The sequence below is a fragment of the Panthera pardus genome, unplaced genomic scaffold (assembly GCF_024362965.1).
Source record: "Panthera pardus isolate Hobbes unplaced genomic scaffold, ASM2436296v1 HiC_scaffold_3, whole genome shotgun sequence".
NCBI lineage: Eukaryota > Metazoa > Chordata > Mammalia > Carnivora > Felidae > Panthera > Panthera pardus.
The window spans coordinates 22,194,210-22,208,223 of NW_026526876.1; the positions used below are offsets into that span (position 1 = coordinate 22,194,210).

The 14,014-nt window shown below is 38.1% G+C and overlaps 1 long non-coding RNA gene across 1 annotated transcript in view; it reads left to right on the top strand.

Annotated features, from left to right (window-relative positions):
* The window catches only part of LOC109277019 (uncharacterized), a 267,671-nt gene extending 256,589 nt beyond the window's left edge, over window positions 1-11,082 (top strand). The window contains exon 4 of the long non-coding RNA XR_002084948.2: window positions 10,984-11,082. This is a non-coding gene — a long non-coding RNA (uncharacterized LOC109277019). The remainder of the gene's footprint in view (window positions 1-10,983) is intronic.
* The last annotated feature ends 2,932 nt before the right edge of the window (window positions 11,083-14,014 follow it).

Genomic DNA, 14,014 nt, shown 5'->3' on the forward strand with positions numbered 1-14,014 from the left:
AGAAACCACAGTTCAAACACCAAGCAGCCTACCAGTGAACCACAAAGATCTTCTGAGAGAATAAGTTCACTTTTATACTTTGTACAATTGGATTGTATTTTAGAAATTCCCAGAAGTTTTACCATCTCCTACTTCCCACCAACTTTCTTTTTATTTTGAATGTCCATTGCCTGCTTTACAGGCTCGATTATCGATGATCAGCTCGTTGAAGGAATATTCCATTCACAGGTAATTTTGAACAAATTTCTTTCCTTTTGTCTGAGTCTCATCTTTGTAATATCTGCAAGGCCTAATCTTTCAATACGTATAAAATATTTGGACTGTTTTCTTTTAGGGTTTAGAAATGCACACTTACCACATGTAAGAGGCTGCGACATTTGAAAAGAAGTTAAAAGGTTGAATCTAACAGAGACCATCCGATTATTATTGTATGAATGGAAAAGCAGGGAAAGTCTAGCCGGTGGAATTGGTTTTTCAACAACTTTATGTCTTACAGTTCCCTCTTCTTCTTTTGGTTGTTGGGACAGCGTTTGGGGCTTGGGGAGTAGGTGCATTGTGCCAGCTGCCGCATGCCGTTCTGTTGGGAACATCTTGAAAACTTCATTGCATGGATCTGTTATGTCAGAGTGTTTGTTTTTTCAAACAATTTGACATTTTGAGCCGTCAGCAGCCTGGAAAGTTCGCCTTCCAGATGGAGTTCCTCTGAGCGCCAATTTCCATGTGGTCCATTTCTGACCCCTTCTCAAACTGTGGGCCAAATCAGAATACCTCTCTGACCACAGTGGCTGTCTTTGCAATGCAGTCTCCTATCAGGCTTTCTCCTGGAGAATGCCAAATCTGGTTTTCCGAAGACTCACCTAGCCAGGCTAGTGATGTCCGAAAACTCAGCCCAGAGGAACACGTAACTTATTTTCTTCCTGGTGCCGGATCTCTTTCTTTCTTGCTCTCTTTCTCTTGTTCTCTTTCTTCTTCTCTCCCACCCTCCTTTCCTCCCTCCCTCTCTTCCTTCCTTCCTTCTGAAGAATAATTAACATATAATACTGTGTCAGTTTGATGTGTATAGCATAGTCATTTGATATTTATATACATTATAAAATGGTCACCACTTTAAGTCTAGTTACCATCCGTCACCATACAAAGTTGTTACAGTATTACCGACTATATTCTCTGTGCTCTAAGTTAGATCCCCATGTATTATTGATTTTTCAGCTGGAAGATTATACCTCTTAATCCCCTTTACCTAATTTGTACCTCCTCCCATCCCTCTTCCTTTTGGCAACCATCGGTTTGTTCTCTGTATCTGTGAGACTGTTTCTGTTGTGTTTTGTTTGTTCATCGACTTTGTTTTTAGCTTGTGAACCAGGTTTCTTGCAGGATCTTGCTTCTTAGACTGATGCATCACCTTTAGTTCCTTGTTTACTTTTTGGAACACAGAAAATACTAACTTAGAATAAGAACCATCTTCCATTTTGTACATATGATGTTTCTAGCGTCAGCTACTTTGGTTGCTGTTTTGTGATGATTTTGAAAGGCATTATGTTTCTTATACTGATTGGAACAATTTTATTTAGAACTAGGGAAAAGATAACGTAGTTTTTCTCAGATGAAGATGGGGACAGAATGGTACATGCAGAAAATGTAGAGAGAAGAAAAGTAGATTATTGTATGCTTAGAGCCGGGGTGAGAACAGTCATTTACTGTAAGTAAGCATGACTGCTTACTGGAGTGAGAAAGTTTCTAAAACAGGGTTATGGTGACGGTTTCACAGCATAGTAAATTTGGTAAAAATCATTGAATTTTATACTTTAAATGGATAGATTTTAAGGTATATGCAATATACCTCAATACAATTGTTTAATAAAGGAAAGGGTGACATCAGCATAATGAGATCATTTTAGTGATTCTCTCTATAAAGTATTTCTTGGACTTTAATATGTACTTGATACTAATATGTACTTGATACTAATATGTACTTGATACTAACCAAAATGATTACTATTAACTTCCATGGAAGTCAACTCATTTCCATGAGAAATAAAGAAAATTATTCATTCACACAGACATCAAACCCTCCACTCCCCCCCACCCCACCCACCCACACACCTAACTTCTCTATCTGATTCCTGGCCCTAGGGTCACAGAATACCCATTAAGACATTTTCCCCTTAGCCCTTCAAGTTTTTCTCAGCTGTCATTTTTACTATCTGCTTTCCTATCATACAGGATAGCTCTATAAGGTCTATCATTGACATCAAAAGCCTAACATTCCTTTATTTGGGGATAAATCATATCTCTGAGTATTATGTGCTAATTTTGCTAGGCTCACTCTCCATTTTACCAACGCACCTCCAAAAGATTCCCATGCCTTCAAATTCCACAGATACAAAACTGAATTCTCTCCAGTTTCCTTACACCAACTTTTATTAATATATTTTCTCTCCAGTCTTGGAACCTCAGAGTTATCTTTGACCTCTTCCTTGATCTCGGCACATAGAAAGTTCCACAAACCATTAGGCTTGCTCTTGAACGACTCTTATATTTATGCCTGTCTTTTCACTGCCTCTTCAACAGTCTTTAAACATCGAATATATACCAGTGAGAGACAAACCCAACACTTAGCTCATCTCTTTGCTTTATCACCTTGTTCCGTGAGATCCCGATTCCCTTGTCAGATTAATGCTCCCAAATGTCAGATTTGTCATTTTTCTTCTTCCCGGAAATTTTAACTGTTTAGTATTGCACTCAATCTACATCTGCAGAAGTTTTTTAAATCTAAAAATTTAAAGGCTGAAAAACACACTTGATAGGGTGTATCTGTGTGCACACACATGTACATGTGTGTTGGAAGTAGGGCAATATACAATATCTCATCTTTTCCCACAAATTGATGATACACTATAGTGAGATAAAAGGGGCTGAGAAGTGTCATAGCAGAAACGTTTTTTTAAGTTTATTTATTTTGGGAGAGAGAGAGAGAGAGAGAGAGAGAGCGAGCGAGCAGGGGAGAGGCAGAGAGAAAGGGAGAGAGAGAGAATCCCAAGCAGGCTCTGCTCTGAGTCTGACGTGGGACTTCATCTCACCACCTTGAGATCGTGACCTGAGCTGAAATCAAGAGTCAGACGCTTTACCAACTGAGCCACCCAGGTGCCCCAGGGGAAAAAAAAAAAACAAAAACATTTTTAATTTGGAATAGTGCAGAGTTTGTTAAAGTGCTTTGAACATGGACTATTTTAATAACATCTGTAGTATCATCGTGTGAGGACTATTGGGCAAAATAGTAGACTGAGGAATACTACCTAAATATGAAACTCAGTAGAAGAGATCAAGGATTGATTTGACTTCTCTGTATCTCAAAGTAGAAGAATTTGGGTACACCTTATTCTCACTTGTCCATGTGCCTGGTAAGTTTAAATCTTTTCCTCTTGTTTAGTCTGGTTATATCTTTTTGAGAGTTTTACTTTTCTTCTTATCTTTTGTGTTCTCGAACTGATACAAGACTCATCCCATAGGAGGTGGCTATGGTGATGGAGCTCACTGGGATCCAGTGCACATCCAATAAAGATCTATTAATGAAATCACTGAAATCCAAATCTGCAGTGACTACAAGAGTGTGGTAACACACATTGGGGGAAGTGATTCTTCACCAGAGATCCACTCGCTTTTTCCGGACTGGCCACAGATGCTTAAATTTTCTTGGTGTCTGCTCTGTGCCCAGGATATATTCTGAAGTTAGCATCAGTAGGGCGCATAGGTACAGCCAAGGGCAGGCATTGGCCAGATCTTTGATGGAATAAAATGGTGTCTAACACTAAAAGCAAGTCGTCATTCCTACTTAATCTTTCTAGGAAAACAGTGTCACACAAAAACATTTGAATCTATAATTGGCATCTTTAAAGATGCTTGCCATCTGGACCTCACTCAGTTTAATTAGTCATTGCAGGGTGGTGGTTCTCTTGTAAAAATCTTGCACTCCATTAACCTTGACTTTTCACACATTGACATTTCAAGCCCCTTCTTTGCTTTCATATGGTGGAGTGGACACATTTCCATTTAATAGGAGTCCACCTCGGGGTTCATGAGCCAGACGCTTGTTATTTGGCAAGGCCACTGAGCCCAAGTCTATAAATTGTGGCAGCCAGGAAAGGTTGCAGGCAGCTAAAAATGGCAAGAGAGCAGGAGTCATGGGGCTCACTCCACCCTTCCTCTAGAGATTTCCAAACAGCATGGTGAGCAAGGATTGGGAAGGGTAGCTGAGGGAAATAACACGTAGAGATGAACCTGAGCAAAACTTAAGAATGGGTTCATGCACTAAGGCAGCTTTACTCAGCCATGGACAGCTACACAGACTGATTATTTAGCAATTTCTGCCACAAAACATTATAGACAACTCGCCATTTATTTCTTTACCATTTAAGTGAAATACTGTCAAACTTGGACATCAGAAAACAAGGCCTCTTGTATTTCAGGGCAGTCCATAACATTCAATACTGTCCTTTCTTACCACTTTTTCCTTTCTTACCACTTTCAATTCCCTTTCATTACTGTTTATTTTCTGAGGGTAGGTTTCAAGAATGGGAGTGTCCATGTTTGGTCAACAGAATATCTGTTTTACATAATTTTTTTTTTTTTTAAGTTTGAAGCTGTGCAGCAGAAATGGCCATTAGACACGGTAGGAACGATGTCAAAGTAGTTAGAGAAAGCTACAAAGTCTTGTCTCTTGTGGCCCAAGAAGTGTCCATTTTCTGTAGCTGTCAGGTTCTCTTGGGTCTTATTTGAAATAGGAAATGTTTTACCTTGGTCCTGAGCTATATTTCTAACATTATTCTGTGTTTTGAATTTTACATTTATCATTATGCCTAACTATTAAAGTAAGTTGTATCTTCACCTAGGGCATTTAATCATCTCTTTCAGTTGTTCCATAATTATTGTATCCATTTAACAAACATTTACCATGTGCCAAACTTCTGATAATACCAAAGATCAGGAAATTTAAGTTCTAAATATCTATTCACTAGATACTATATACAGAACACAGTCAAAATAGAGAATTGAGGATTAGCAATAACAGCTTAGAAATTAAGTCCACTAAAATATGGAAATGATATCCTTAAGCAGCACTCCAGTGTGCATGCCAAAATGAATCAGTGTCTCTAGAAGCACAGATGTTATGCTGGGCATGGATGGAGCTCTAGCAATAGTGTATTGATTAACTAGTTGATTAATTAGCTCTGGCTGTGGTAGTCAATTGCCATAGTCTAAAATTTTTTAAAAAAGCCAGTTGTCTTTTCCAGTAGTCTCCCTGTATTCTTGTAATCTAGAGGCTCATTACTGCATCATGCTAATACAATATGATCTATAAGTATATGCTGGTGAAATAGAAATTTCTTGGAGGGTATTCGGTCTTTGTGTGTGTGTGTGTGTGTGTGTGTGTGTGTGTGTGATTTTTGAAATCACATTTTCTTTTTCTAGAGTAACATGCCAGATAAGGATACTTTGTGGAAATGATGGCCAAGCCTGAGTACATTTTTTAAGTTTACCTATTTATTCTTGAGAGAGAGAGAGAAGTGGGGGGGGGGGGGAGCAAGGAGCAGAGAGAGGAAGAGAGAGAATTCCAAGCAGGCTCTGCACTGTCAGCATGGAACCGAATGCGAGGGTCGAACTCACAAACCGTGAGATCATGACCTGAGCTGAAACCAAGAGTCGGACACTTAACTGACTGAGCCACCCAGGCGCCCCAAAGCTCGAGTGTCTTTGAGGTACAGTTACCTCAGGGAGGATCATCAAGCAGCCAAGGGAGAGCATGTGAGCATTGACTGGCTTGGAGTATGGACTATAGGAAGGTTGCAGTCAAACCCCAAGATGGTATTAGGAGGTATTGACACCAAAACTCCTTTGTAACTTTATACAGAGTCTGTGTGTTTTGATGGGGGTGGTATATGGAGGCCCTTTGCTTTCTACTAGTTATCTATTATCATAATAATACGACATCGCAAACCACATTAAAAATAGATGGCTTATGACAATAAGCTTCTTAGAAGTCATGAGACCAGGAGTTAGTTGCTCATTTAGGCTGGGTTCAGCTGGCTGGTTTTTTTGGTCTCCAGTGGGGATGTGGCATTTTGATAGCTGTTAGCTGGGAATAGGATAGCAAGGGGGCCTGTGTTTCTCATTCTGTAGCAGGCTAGCCCAGGCATGTTGTTATGGCAAAGGTCAAGAGAAAGAAAGTAGAAATGCATGTGATCTTTGTGCCGGGGCTTGGAACTGGTGCATCATCACTCTGTGGCATCCTGTTGACTGAAACACGTCACAGATTCAAAGGATGAGGAAAGAGACCCATCTATATAGAAAACGGAACTTCAAAGTCATATGGCAAAGAGTGTGGGGACAGCAAGGCATGAAGAATCTGGGCTATTTTTTAAATGTTTATTTATTTTAGAGAGAGAGAGAGAGACAGAGAGCGAGTGGGGGAGGGGCAGAGAGAGAGGGAGACACAGAATCTGAAGCGGGCTCCAGGCTCTGAACTGTCAGCACAGAGCCCAAAGCAGGGGCCTGAACCCACGAACGGCGAGATCCTGACCTGAGCTGAAGTCGGACACCCAACCGACTGAGCCACCCAGGTGCCCTGAATCTGGGCTATTAATACAGTTATTCTAGATACATTTATTCCTTAGAAGAAACATTTTAATCAGAGAATTTTAACTTTCTCAAGCTTTATTAGATGTCAAGCTGCATATACGTGACAAAAATACAGAATTAGAACATGGAAGTTATGAGAGCGGTATCTGTAGAGTTGACTTCTAATTCTGCCCACAGGAAAGAGGAACAATGCCTTTTCTCCAGTCAAAATGACAAATTTTGTGCAACGTATATTAAAATATCCATCAGTTTTGGAGATTTCAAAGCATTCCATGGTATCATTTCTAAGAAGCATTGGGAATTTATGATATATTGTAACCAGGTTCTATCAGGGGTCCCTGTAACCTGGCTGTTCTTACCCTGTCTCCAGTTTCCCTTAATGTTCATGTTGTTTTCCTTAAAACTAAGTCCTCGTGGTACAAATGGAGAAATGAGAAACCGATCAATGGGAAACTGGGCTAGTTTCTTCCAAACTGTTAGCAGTGAAATGTTTCTGGTGATACAGCTACAATTTAGAAACCTGAAATGATGCATAGGCCAACTATATTCTGAGTCTCTCTTACTAAACCCACTGCTCCAGCTGTAGAAATAGACTTGAGGGGCACCTGGGTGGCTCAGTCGGTTAAGTGTCCGCCAGTTGATCTTGGCTCAGATCATGATCTTGTGGTTTGTGAGTTCAAGCCCCGCATCGGGCTCCATGCTGACAGTGCACAGCCTGCCCGAGATTCCGTCTCTCTCCCTTTCTCTGCCCCTCCCAACACACACTCTCCCTTCCTCTCTCTCTCTCTCGCTCTCTCTCAAAATAAATAAACACTAAAAAAGAAATTGATTTGAAATATGGATTCTGTTGATCATAAACAAATGAACCATCATCAGAGAACTTGCCTCACTTTTAATGTTTTTAGGAAAGGGTGAAATTTTCCTCAGAGTAACTTACAAACCAGTTTTTATTAAATGTATTGAAAAACAGTGAGAAAAAGATACATTACCTGCACAAGTAGGTAACCAAGTATACCTGTCTGCTGAGACCTGAGGGGTTTTCTGAAGCATGGGCTGTCAGCGCTCAAATGTAGAATATCTCAGGCAAACTGTGACAAGTTGGTCGCCCTATTCACAAACATGCCTTTTGGACGGATAGTTGATAATCTGGCAATATTGTCTATGGGTCAAACATATTTGGTTAAACTGAGTTTTAAAGTATTCTGTGTCTGTAAGACAGACGTAGTTTTATCTCATTTTGTATGGAGAATTCTAAGTCACTCTACTTTACTTTGCTGTTCAAAGCCGAAACTGAAAGAAGTGAGGTAGAACTTATTTCACTTATGTGAATATTGGCTAAAGGAATAAAAATAAATACTTTTATATAATATAAATACCAGAAATGAGATGTCATTATTTTTAATGATTATTAAAAAAACCCTAATTTATCTATTGCTTTTTGACTCTGCCAAACAAAGGAACAATTTGATGATTTCTAAGATCCTTCCAGCTAGAATGTTCTAGAAGTCTGTAATAAAATGTAGTATTCTCCATTAGGAGAGAAATTACTTCAGGATGCAGACCGACTTGTAAAGAGTTAAATAGTACTGCGAAATGCTGCCATTTTAACAGAACATTTTAAACCAACGAAGTATAGTAACTACTGTTATTGTTTATTTTCTTTCTAGTCTAGAGAAATTTTTTTTTTTCTTTTTAATCTGCCAGAAGGGACCTTTAGGATTTGAGCCTTAACATTGTTCTTAAGACTTGAATTTATTTTTTAATTAGAGTTAAAATAAAAATAAATGTTCACTTTCTAGAGCTATGCAAGTTTGCAAAGGAAAAAAAAAAAAGAAACTTCCTCATCTGAAAAGATTTAATGGTAATCTATGCTGTAAAAGAGCATTTTGAAAAATATAAAACAAAGAGCTTTCAAAGTGGTCAAAGACTAATGTAAAGTGATATATTTCAGACCGGAGAGATGGTGTAACTTACTCCTGTCACTGCTGCCTGTTTATTGTGTTTGTCTGGTTGGCCCGGCAACCAGCTCATGCCATTTCACTCATTTTATAACGTTCCTGTAAATGTTAGGTAGGTCTGGATTTATTATACACTGTCAACACCTAAAATGGAACCCACTGCTTAACGTAGTTTATTTGGCTGGATGCCTCTGCCTCCTTAAAAAAAAAAAAAATTTGTGTGTGTGTGTGTATGTGTGTGTGTGTGTGTGTGTGTGTGTGTGTGTGTGTGTGTGTGGTGTGTCAAAGGAAAAAAAATCCTGTAGTGCTTCCAAAAGAAATGTAGCCCAGGCATAATTGAAGTTGGGTGGCATGGGCTATGTCAAAGGAGCATTTGAGCTCAGGAGCTGTCGTGTTGTTGGGTGGGGACATCTGACTCACAATATTTGTGACTTGGGTTTAGAAGGACATAGGACCAAGAGTCATGTTTATTGCTGAATTTATCATCCCCAGTGAAACCAGATGGCCAATCACTGTCGTCCAGAAAGGCCTGTGAGCCGTCAAAGGATGAATCATAAGCCTATTAGAAGTTGGACAGATTTCTTTCCTTCTTAGTAACATGCTCGTTTCATCCGTCTGCTCTATGACAAAGCAGATTTGATGGAGGCCCAAAAGATACAATCCTGGAGAGGTTACATGTTCGGATAATCTTAATCAAGCTTATATGTACTTTTGAGATAGTGGAGCATGAAGGTGAAACATTCGAGGAGCCAAAGTGGTTTAGGAATGTGAAAGGGAAATGTGATAGTCTGGCCACAACCAATGGCGGCAGGCTCAGCCCAACAGTAATGAAAATCACAGACAGGTACCTCTGCTGCCTTGCTCTGGATCCGCCACGCATTGAATCTGTGTCCTATTCATTCAGTTCCTTCAGGAACGGGGGTTGGCTATGAGTGGGAGTAGACTTTTGTTAACAGCTCTGTGCAAAATCAGTGAACAGATCTTGAAATCCTATATTCTTTTGTCTACCGGGGATCAATGAGTTCATCTGGTTCATTCCTCTATCAGTGTGCATTTTTCAAACAGGATGATTGGGTGCTGAATGCAAAAGTTTTAATAGAAAACTTTTATTTGTGGCTTTGCTTGAAGTCACATTCTTCCAGTCTCCCTCCTAGGTGTGCATCTAATCATTATTTTAAGAATGTGCAAATATGGAAAAGATTTATGAGAAAAGTTACCAGAAGCAGCCTGGCAATTTGAGAACTAAAGTTATTCTAGGTAATTGTGTCTTTTTGTTAGTTAGATAATTGTTATAACCATAGCTCAATGTACCGTGTGCTTAAATTTTAAAGGGAAAATTTTAAAACAGATAAAATCTATTGGTTAAATTGTATTTTACTTCCGTCTCTCCATCCAACCTGTATTTTATGTATTAACTGTATTTTATGAGTTAACTCAGGAAGGAAAATTTTTCCTAGAAAAGGACATTTCTCCTTCTAATCTCCAGCCTCCAAACCTAATAAACATGTGGCATAAACTTTCTGAGGGAAAATGGGAAAATTTGTTTTTAAAGCTCTAAATAGTATGTGTGCCCTTTGACGTAAAACAAATAGACTTCAGGGAATTATCTTAAAAGAAAAACTGTATATATATAATGTGTGTTTGTCATACTTGTGTGTGATATATACACCTACATATGTATCTGTTATTACATTGTGCCTGTAATGTACATGTTATATTACATGCATTATGCCTAGTCCATGTTATGGATATGTTCTCAAGTGTTAGGAAAAGTTTTATTTAGGTGATACAAATGGACAAAATTTGAACGTGTGTATGTGTGCGCACGCATGCATATGGCATGCTTGTTTTTTTGTACTGAGTAGGTATTCTAAACTTAAGTAAGACAAAACATTTTAACTTTGGTATTTCTCTGTAGACAAAACCCAAATCATGCAGTGTCACCATTATGTAGCCACTGTGGCAGGATAACTGATTACAGAGTTCACTTGATGCCTGAAAGTAGACTTGGCCAGTGTCATCGCAACTGCAGTGATTGGTCTGTGGATGCCTCAGACTGATATGACTAATTTATAACTCCATGTAACCCATCTCACTAGCATTCTGAATATGGACTTCCCAGGTCCAACTGTGACAAAGAGGCCATTGGTGGTGATGGAGGAGGTGTTCTGGCTAATCTACAGGATTACATGGCATTTGTAAAGGGAAAACCTTTATTAGTTAAATAGCACTTTTCATGACAAAATGTCATAATAAAAACTAATTTGGGGGGGTTGGTCATTGTGTGTGTGTGTGTGTGTGTGTGTGTGTGTGTGTGTGTGTGTTGTGTTTTATTTTTATTTTTGCCATGAAATAACTCATTGTTTGAATTTATCCTTGCTGGCTCCAGAGGGAAGGTGAGATTTGAGTTTTGATCCCACCAGTGAGCTGGAGGCACAAGGGAATGGCAGCCTAGAACAAGCAGTATAAGAGAGGCACCATTTATGGGTTGAGTCCATTCTTCACGGATCTAACATTTCAACTTTATTATTCAATGAAATACACATACATGTCTACTGGGTTTTCTGTTAGTCCAGTTTTTCTATTCTTTGGCTTATATGCTGTATTTTAATTTTTTTGTGTGTCATTGTTCTTCACCCCTGCCCTATTTTCATCATTTTTCTTGTCTGGGCTCAAATTATTATTATTTAGATGACTCCAAAACCACTTCACCAGTTAAAACAATGCCACACTAGATTTTAGTCGTAACCAACAAATCCTTGCAAATTAACTTCAGAGACTATATTATTGAGTGTTCTCAATTAAGGATATGGCTTTATTTGAATCCTTGCTTAATTTTCCATAATTTTTTATAGTTCTTAGTATATAGATATATTTTCAAGCTGGCTATTTCTAGTATATATAGAAAAATTATTGGTATCTGTGTGTATTTTGGGGGAAAAAACTTCCTGTACTTCTATTATGATTTCTAATATTTATTCGCTTCATTCTCATGCTTTCCAGGGATAGAATATTTCATCTACAAAGAGTGGCATGTAGTCTCATTTTTTGTTTGGTTGTCAGTTTTATTACATTGAGTAGAACTTCTAGAATAATTGATGTAATGATGGCTGTCCCTGTCTCTTTTCTGGCTATAATAGGAATTATTCCATTTATGTTTTAAGTATTTTGTCACCCATTGATTTCTATCATTTCCCATTTTATTATTACATGTCAGTTTTTAAATGATTCATTATCTTAGACATGTATGGGGAGATTTCTCTTTTGAAATATTCATGTGATGTTTTATATAAATAGAATTTCTAGTATTCGTCTATATTAAATTTAGGATATACCCTGATTGGTCATGGTCATTGGTCCATTACATGAAAATGTTAGTCTTTGGCTGTTGTTTTCACGACATCTCAGTGCCCTAGAACATTAGCTCATAGTAGGCACTCAATCAGCATTTGTTGAACGAATGGATACAAATAAATTTCCAGGAAATATAAGTTCTTGAGTGGATAAAATAGCATCTCTTATAAAAAGATAGATCTTCTTAATAATTCCCACATAAGTTATATTTCGGTCACATAAATTTCCATTATAAAATTCAAATGCTTTATTTTGCTCTAGCCATTTTGAACTCCTGTTTGTTTCTCTTAAATGTCTGGCCCACTCTTACCTGTGTTTCTGTACCACTGTTCCATTTTCCTGGAATGCTCCACTTGTAGGCACCCACACGGTTAACCCACTTCCTTCATAGCTGTATACACGTTATCTTTTCAAGGAAGTCAACCCTGATTTTTCTTCAACCCTAAATAATCCTATCACTTTGAAAATGTTCTCCATGTGATTTGCCCTTTATTCACCGTTCTAGCCGTACTGTTTACAGCATAGACTAGGTGTGTTGTATCCTTCTAAAAACTATGGACAACAGACTTCATTGAATTATCTAGAAAGTGCAAAAATCTAAAATTGAGCAACTTACAACTCCCTCCCCTCAGAGGTACAGATGGATTTTTTTAAAATAAGTTCTTGTAAGGACAGTATTACAAATCTTGGTCCAAGCCGTGTCAGCTGGTAAAACCCAATTGCTATCTGCTCAGAAAGCTCATTGAAAATGCCACTTTATCCACTTTAAGAAAGAAATCTTGTCACATCCTGTCTTCTTGTCCATTCCATTTTGGCTCTTGGTAGCTTCTTCTGTAAACATGATAAAGAAATGTCTGCAATTCTGCATTAATGACCACCTACATAATGAGATCAAATCTTAATTCTTGGTGACAAACAGAGTAAATATATGGGTAGTTTGTTTAGGCTCTATTTTGAAATGACTTAGTAGCCTGTGAAAACAAAGTTTAACAGGCTCATAAAAGTATGCTGTCTACATAACTAATGTGGACTTTGTTTTTATGTTGCCTATTACAGACTATAAACAGTAACAGTGGAGTCTATCTTTTATTCCATAGAGCTGTAAAATGTCCTGGCTGTGACAACATATATACTAAACACACTTTGTAAAGATGGTTGCATTTATTTTATATGTAAATGAAAACAATAAACTGTTAAAAACACAAAATGCAGATAAACACATTACACTTGAAATGTACTTAAAATTACATAAAATACGAAGGAGTTGTATTTTAATGTCTACATTGTCATTAGAGAGGAAAACTTTCCTGCAGCAAACTTTGCATGTTTAAAATTGTTCCTTAATCAGCCTCTTATGGAATTTCTGACAGCAGAGGCAGGACCCTGTCAGTGGACTCATGACTGCCCCTTTTAATTATCTCACAATTTGCTCACTGGTTTTGGGTAATTGCAACAATTTGCTTGCAGAAACCTGTGAGGAATCAGATGTTAATTGACTTTGTCTTGCTTAATCAGCCCCTCAAGAAACAGGCTTCATTTTCCTGACTGTTTCTTAAGCTGTGTGCTGGCATCCTGTGATAGAGTGGAAAGAAAACATACAGACAGTTGCCTTGGTATTGGCTGGCCAAATCTGATTATGAGTCCAACTCTGAATGGAGAGTTTCCAGGAATTAGCAGAGGGGCCTAGAGAAAATACTCAGAAATGTGAAGTGACACTAAAAAGTGTTTCTATAACTTATATACAGCATAGTAAAAAGGTAATACACATTTAAAATCAGGGTTCAAAACTTTGATTCCACTGCTATGATCTGGAACAATTTAGATATAATATACAGCTCAGTTTATTAGAGTGACCCATTTGTTTGGCTGTTTGGGATCTTTCCTGGTGTCACAATTCAGCATCTTTGATTTACCTTCTCACCTGACAATAACTTCCCAATTTCTACTTATCTTTTTGCCCTGCTCTTCTCAAAGCCTCATAATTAATAACGATAACTGAAGAGTGTCTACATTATCTAGAATCTAGTAGATACCCCCAAAAATATACAGCCCTACAATTAATACCC